This window comes from Pinus tabuliformis, chromosome 4_1 (genome assembly GCF_031772625.1).
Source record: "Pinus tabuliformis cultivar Carrire ecotype Pingquan chromosome 4_1, CPIR1, whole genome shotgun sequence".
Taxonomy (NCBI): Eukaryota; Viridiplantae; Streptophyta; class Pinopsida; order Pinales; family Pinaceae; genus Pinus; species Pinus tabuliformis.
Genome location: NC_142303.1, coordinates 152,712,407 through 152,719,598, shown reverse-complemented (window position 1 = coordinate 152,719,598; position 7,192 = coordinate 152,712,407). Strand labels below are relative to the sequence as shown.

At 36.1% G+C, this 7,192-nt stretch overlaps 1 long non-coding RNA gene across 3 annotated transcripts; it reads left to right on the top strand.

Annotated features, from left to right (window-relative positions):
- The first annotated feature begins 238 nt into the window (after nucleotides 1–238).
- Nucleotides 239–5,293, top strand: LOC149174650 (uncharacterized). Of its 3 annotated transcripts, XR_016257935.1 has the most exons (4): nucleotides 239–356; nucleotides 870–1,032; nucleotides 3,544–3,775; nucleotides 4,690–5,293. It is a non-coding gene; the product is annotated as an uncharacterized LOC149174650 (long non-coding RNA). The 3 variants fall into 3 exon arrangements; XR_016257936.1 differs by lacking the exon at nucleotides 239–356 and having other exon boundaries at nucleotides 555–1,032; XR_016257937.1 differs by lacking the exons at nucleotides 239–356; nucleotides 870–1,032 and having other exon boundaries at nucleotides 2,716–3,775.
- Nucleotides 5,294–7,192: the final 1,899 nt, after the last annotated feature.

Here is a 7,192-nt window from a genome sequence, read left to right as displayed (position 1 = left end):
CATAGCCTGATCACGCAATCTCCACCCCCTCACAGCAGAGGGAGACTCGCAGGTGATCACACAAATGACAAACTGACTGCTTAATGGCTCTCTAGTGCACAATTTCTCAAGCTATTTGCGCCTGGACCACGGTGTTCAACAACTAACAACAATCATTACAGAAGGCAAGGCAACCATTTTCGCTCACACCAGAAGGAAGGCCAACAGATTAGCAGATCTCCTTGCTAAGGAAGGGGTGGAAAGAAATCTGGCTCTAATTCAGTACACTCACCGTTCTCTCTCAAACGTCACCTGGTCTTCTCAATGCTATGGGAATTGTTGGAGAAAATTTATGGTTAAGATTCTGTTTTATTTGTGTAAGAGTGTTTTAGCTTTTTTTTTAAATCAATTTAGATTTATTTAGAATTTGGATATATCTATGGAGAAGGATTAAATATTGTAAGGTGCATATTTTTTTTACAAAATTTTAGGAAAAGTTTACACGTCAAGAAATTTGATGTTGATAATATATATATATATATATGTGTTACGCTTTTAAATAGCCTATATTTAGGCTGATAGGCCTTCCTATGCATCAACAATTGTCAACACTTTTAACCTGAACCGTTTGATCAAGTTTGACAGTTTCAACCGTTGATTTGAAGTTGACTGCTTTTTCCAAATATTTGAGTTGCCTTCTTTTCACCTCTAGTTCTGCTGTGCATTGAACCTGGCCCTTTGAGTTGCATTACTGTTTTTTCCAATTCTTTTGTCACTCTTGAAGATATGCATCACTGCTTTTTCCAATTCTTTTGTCACTCTCGCAGATATTTTCACTGCTTTTTCCTTGACAGTTGTTGTTGTTGTTCTTCTTCCCTGGCTTTTGGCAGCTTTTTTGCAAGCACTAAGCTTCATCTACCAAGCTTCTTCTACCATCACCTTTGATGAGAAACTTATAACATTGACCTCAGCAGTGGATCTGGATACTCTGTCTCCTGCAATCCTCAGCGGATACCTTTCTTTATCACTGGAAACAAATCGGTCACTATCAAGGTATTTTTATATTTTCCCATTTTCTTTCTATTGTTTCGTATGTGTTATATGTACAGATATATATCTCCCACGCATGGGCTGCATGCAACGAGTGTTTATATTAGAAGCCCAAAAGTGAGTGATGGTCTTTGGTTCGTTTGAAATTTTGTAGCAGAATATATATAATAAATGGTGATTTGTATAAAGTCACTGTTCAGATTCGAAATACAAAAAGTAAGGTTACAGATGGTTGCTACAGGCCATCATCTAATAGATTTGAGTATTGTTGTTTAACAGTGTTTGTTTCTTTTGATTCCTGCCTTCATGTCCCTCTGGCCATGTCGATCTGCTCCGTATTTTAAGTGGTATGGTTTACATAAATTTGGAGTTCTCCTTCCCTATGCTCTCTTTTCTTTCTAATTAGTAAGGAGCTCAGCGCTCTTTTCCCACAGCTACTCAACCTAACGTGCTGAACATTTCTGGAATCCGCAACGGAGTCTGTGGCCATTTGAAAATCCGCACATCCCGACAACTCTAATGCCAACGGTGCCTCCAATGCCCTTTTAGTATAATTATTTTAAAATTAGAATGAGCCTAAACATATATTAATATAGACCTAGATTAAAAATTTCAATATGTTTTTGTAAAATAAATATAAATATAGATAATGCAAACGTATTAACCCTTCACCAAAATTAAATTCCTGCCTTCATGTCCCTCTGGCGATGTCGATCTGCTCCGTATTTTAAGTGGTAAGGTTTACATAAATTTGGAGTTCTCCTTCCCTATGCTCTCTTTCCTTTCTAATCAGTAAGGAGCTCAGCGCTCTTTCGTGATTAGTAGTAGTACTGATATAGAAATTAGAATGATTGGTATATGAACCTTAAACAGCTACTCAACCTAACGTGCTGAACATTTCTGGAATCCGCAACGGCATTTTGTGAAGAAATAATTGTAATTAACATCAACGTATTGCTAAATCAACCTGAGATGCAGCGTTGCATATGCATTAAGATTTCAGCTAATACACATTGTTGTTTTATGTGGCTGTGATAATAAACATTTCAAGGTTGCGGATTGCAATTTTGTCATACGTGTATTTTTTTTCCTGTTTTTTGTCTGTAGTTTAAGACAAACTGACTATTTATTGTTTTTTATTTTGCCAGACATTTCACTGTAGGCATGGGAAGGCATATCTCTTTACTACTATGCTGTTGAATCACACAATTGTAACCATTATTGAAACCGTCCAAAAAACTGTTATAGTTGTCTCCAGTACAGTTAATGTCATAAAAATTAAAACTCAGTTTATTTTCGATATTTTTTTTAATGGTAACCATTATTGAAACCGTCCAAAAAACTGTTCTGTGTGTGTGATTGTTGTAGAAATTTTAATCAAATAACTGTTCTGTGTGTCATTGTTGTAGAAATTTTAATCAAATTGGAATTGGAATTGGAATAGAAATAGTAATATACATGTGTGTACAGGATTAATTATCCAAATACCATTTTAAATATGTGTAAAGTTTAAACACGTTATTGCATTCTTTTCCTTTAATTTTAAATAAAAATTTAAGAATATTTAAACTACATAATTAGGCCGATAGGCCTTCCTATGCATCAACAATCGTCAACACTTTTACCTTGCTCCGTTGGATCAGGTGAGACACTTTCAACCGTTGATTTGAAGTGTGATTGCTTTTTCCAAATATCCGTTGAGTTGTCTTCTTGACATGGCAAGATATTTTTACTACTTTTTCCCATTCTTTTACTGCTTTTTCCCATTCTTTTATGTCACTCTTGAAGGCCGATAGGATTATTAAATTGGAAAGTTTCACCAGTCACCTGATAAACCTCCCTCCTCTGCTCTGGGGGCATGTTTCAATGTGGGTGATTGTAACGGACCTGCTTTCGATAATGAAGAAGTAACCACAACCTTTGGTGGTATTTTATGAGACGCCAATTCTGCAACCCGAAAAACAACTACCTTGGGTGCTTGTTCCAATATAGCTTTCTCAGATGCTGGTAATATAACTCCTGTCTTCAAATTTTGTTTCACGTTGCTTGCTTCTTGTACACTGGAATAACCAACTATTGATGTTTTCTTCAAGCTTCTTGCTTCCAGTACCTGAGAGATTCCACCTTCTGATAAGTTCTCGAGAGAACCGGATTCTGATGCCTGACAAGTGCTCACCCCACATGACTGTTTGATACCTGCCTCTGATGTCCTGGATGTTGCCATTAGTCAAAATGCAGTTTTCTCAAGGGAAGTTGTTTGTCTACTTCCATGAATCGTATACTATGCAGTAGCAATCCTCAATTTGCAATCTCTTACGCCACAATCATCTAATAAGTTTAATCCTGGCACAAAGTATTGTGCTGGAATTTTGTAATAGCTCTTTCTGATGCGGTGCCCACGTAACAATCCCTCGAGCATTCTAAAACACAGAAATGTCGGTTTGAAGCTCTGTAAAGAGCTTTTCGAAATTTGACTTCCATTCTCTAATTTGCCTCGAGAGGCTGTGCTTGCAGAGGAGACAATTGAGGCAATGCTGCGGCGTTAGCAAGCGATCAATCAAATCTGTGGCCTTCCCAACTTCATTTTCCATCCTTCGGAAACAATTGTGTAAAGCATGGTTTGAGTTTGACAGGCAGTCAGTTGTGCCCACCATGCACCTTCAAAATCTCCAAGGTGGAAAGCATTTTGGAGTGATTCTGCATAAGAGAGGTCCTGCTGGTTACTGGGTTGCTCTCGCTCTACAAGGTATGCTCAATTCAACAGACTAGGAATTAACTGAATGGTCTTAGAACATAACTAGATTCCTTTACTGTATATTAAAATTGTTTGCTATTTATCCATGAACTTGGTAGAAACTCAGCCATGGTGTTGCAGATCTGTAACAGCTCATGTCCAAGTAATTTTGTAACGGGTAAAAACAATAGCCGAAGATGGTGCTTAAAGTAATTAAATTTGAGTACAGATAGACTGCTAAATTAAGGTTACAGTTCAATCATCACTCTGCTGTTTCAGTATAATTCAGCAATAATGCAAGTAGATTTAGCAGCTTTGCTAGTTAATTTTAGTAATAGTACATAAATAAGCATTAGAGCTTCACTGGTAGAGCAGCAGCAGGTGATTCATCTGTTTATGTAAATGTAAAACTTCAATAACATTCGATCAACGATACTACGCAGTTAATGTTTCATGGCCACGTAAATTACAGCACATGAACTGCATATGACTCTTCTGAATTTTAGTTTATTGTGAAGCTACCCTAATTTCATCTGAGACATGAATGGATTATCTTTCTGTGTTTTTCTTTGGTGGTTAAATGCCCTTTTAGGCAAGACACTCACCGGCCAAAAACCTTCGGGTTACAAGCCGCGTGATTACTCTGGATTTGCACTTGCATTTGGCTTCGTCTGCCCACCTTGGTGCCTAGGACAAACAACCTAGGCTCAGATGACAATGAAATATCACAAGATAGTACAAATCGCTGGCATTAACACTGGAACAAGTTCTCGAGGGTACTGAATCCATGCCTATGCAACGAAAGCACATGTGATACAGCCCACTGGACATTCTTATAATTATGTGTTATTCATAATGGCGATATTTGATTTAAGATCTTAGGAAAATATCATTAATCATCCTTTGTTTGCCTGTGAATTTTACAGGGGAGAGAACTTATCCACTCAAGGCAGGAATCAGGGTTGCTTCTATCCAGCAAATGAGATTTCTTCAGAACTAAGGTCAACTCAACTATGGTAGCTGCATTAGTCAAGGGAGAAACCAGTGATATGTTAGGGGATCCAGACTGGGCACTGAATATTGAACTTTTGTGACATTGTCAATGGCGACCCACAGTGAGAAACGAATCTTTGCTTCTCACTCTTATTCTCAGGATTCTGATTCAACAATATATAGAATTTTCAAAGACAATCTATTTCCCTGAAACACAATACACTTTTATGTCAGTCACTCCTGTCAAGGGATCCCATGATTTTGAATAGAAATAAAGACCTGTGAGCAGTGCTTCTATGTGGCCTGACACGTCTTGATGATAAGATAATCTGGTTACATATCAGGTTTGCACAGATGTTTCAGTGTATGGAAATGTTTGTGAGTCAATATCAAAATGAGGGAATACAGGCAATCTGAGGACTGAATCAGATGCTTAACAACAAAGTATTTTTAGGGACCTGTTTTCTATCCCTGAAACATAACTAGTCAAGATAAAGTGTTATCAACATGTATTCGAGACTATTCATCATTAAGGGAATGCGATGATTAAGTCCAATATCGTTTCTTTAGTGGGTAGTTTCGCCTTTAGTTTTATCAATGTTTAGTTTTATATAATCATAGTTCACCACTAGAAGATAAAGTGTAGCCGAACAATTCCCACATCATTCTATCTCTTTATCACGTAGTGGGGCACATGATTATATCTAATTTATGCCTCGAAGTGCCTTATCTAAGATGGTTTGCTCAGCAATAGGATTCCTGTATACAGGGTATAGATCCTATCTCCCTTCCTTTTACCTTGACTTATGACAAGTATGGTAATGAAATTTGAAGTAACGTAGTCTAATGCCTATATGATCATAATGGAATCAGTTAAAAAATATACACCTCTGTGTACTAATTCACAGCGAGGCCCAACATGACTCACACTATCCCATTTATTCTTCGACAAAATGCATCACTCTTGGGAATGTTTAGTTTATGATGATGAATTTAACTTGTATGCAGGAATACAACTAACATGTAATGCACAATAAATAACTTTTAGCTGATCATAATTTTGACATGAAATCTCACAAATGATAAATATTCAAAACTAAGGCAAGGAACTTTCCATCCTTGGCTGGAGAGCATTATCAAATGTCTATCTATGGATTCACGTTGACTGAAAAGCATCTCACACAGTACCAATCTAGTGTAGGTTGGTCCCTTTTGTAGTTTTGTCACTAGAGTTTGTGAGGTAAAATCTCTAAGAACTGATGGTTTTGACAGCTTGCGCGTGGTTGTCTAATTTTGTTCCCCCGCAGGACAACGTTGCAGCTTTTGAAGTCGATATTCTTCTTTATGTGTGCGAGCATGAAGCCTCTCGGGCGACCGAAGAAGGCCAGAGAAAGGGTCACTATCATTTCCTTAACTGGTCATCGTCTTTATTTTCTTGATTTTTCAGATGACAATGATTGGTTTGCGCAGTCAAGACTGGAACATTGGCGTTTATATTTGCTATTTCTTTGCTTTCGAATGGGGATAATGCTTTGGCATTGCAGGGCTGTGTTTTGTTTTTTGTGGTTCTTAACTTACTCTAAAATGAAATAATACATTCAATGTGTTCCTTGTAATATAGATATAAACAAAACATCTAAAGAAAAATAATTGCACAATGATCCAATGCAAGAAAACAAAGTTTTCCACAAACCAATTAACTCTTTTAGAAAAATTCGAAAATTCCAATTTAATAATCCTATCGGCCTCTCTTTGTACCTTTTGGGACAATTGCTAGTAGATAAGAATACCAATGGCAAAATCATGGGTTGTAAAAAACTGTCAACCACAAACTCTATTTTTTTATTTTCTTTTAATAAGTATTATTTTACTTTATTTTATTTTTTAATTTGATTTAATTTAAATTTTATGTAATTTGATTGAGTTAAAATGTTTACATCATAGGACATTACAACATAACTTCCATATTGGGCTAAAGAGCTCTTCTCTACACAATAATATATTTTTATTTTAAAATGTAAGTTAATATATTATAATAAAAATATTAAAACATTTTATTCCACACTTTAGTTTAATTCACATTTTATTTTTTTTAATAACTTTTTTATTGTGTAGCTTAATTGAAAGACAAAAGGGCTCTTTTCCTCGTAGTTGTTTTGGGTCAATTTTGCCCAAAATTCGATAATTTTTTTTAAGAACCATAAGTTTAAATTGTTTAATGTGCAATGTTCTAGTGTCTCAAGGGTTTTCTAGGGTATTAAATCCATTCACGCATTCAAAAGTGCATTTAAAAACAACAAGAAATCACAATCTGGGTCGAAATTGCATTGCGAGATACCAACCAAGAAAGCCTTTAGTCTTTTAGTTAGGCTGCACCATTTTTTTACTATGCATCTTGTTTATTAGTCTTCATCAAATGTAATATTATAGAAATAT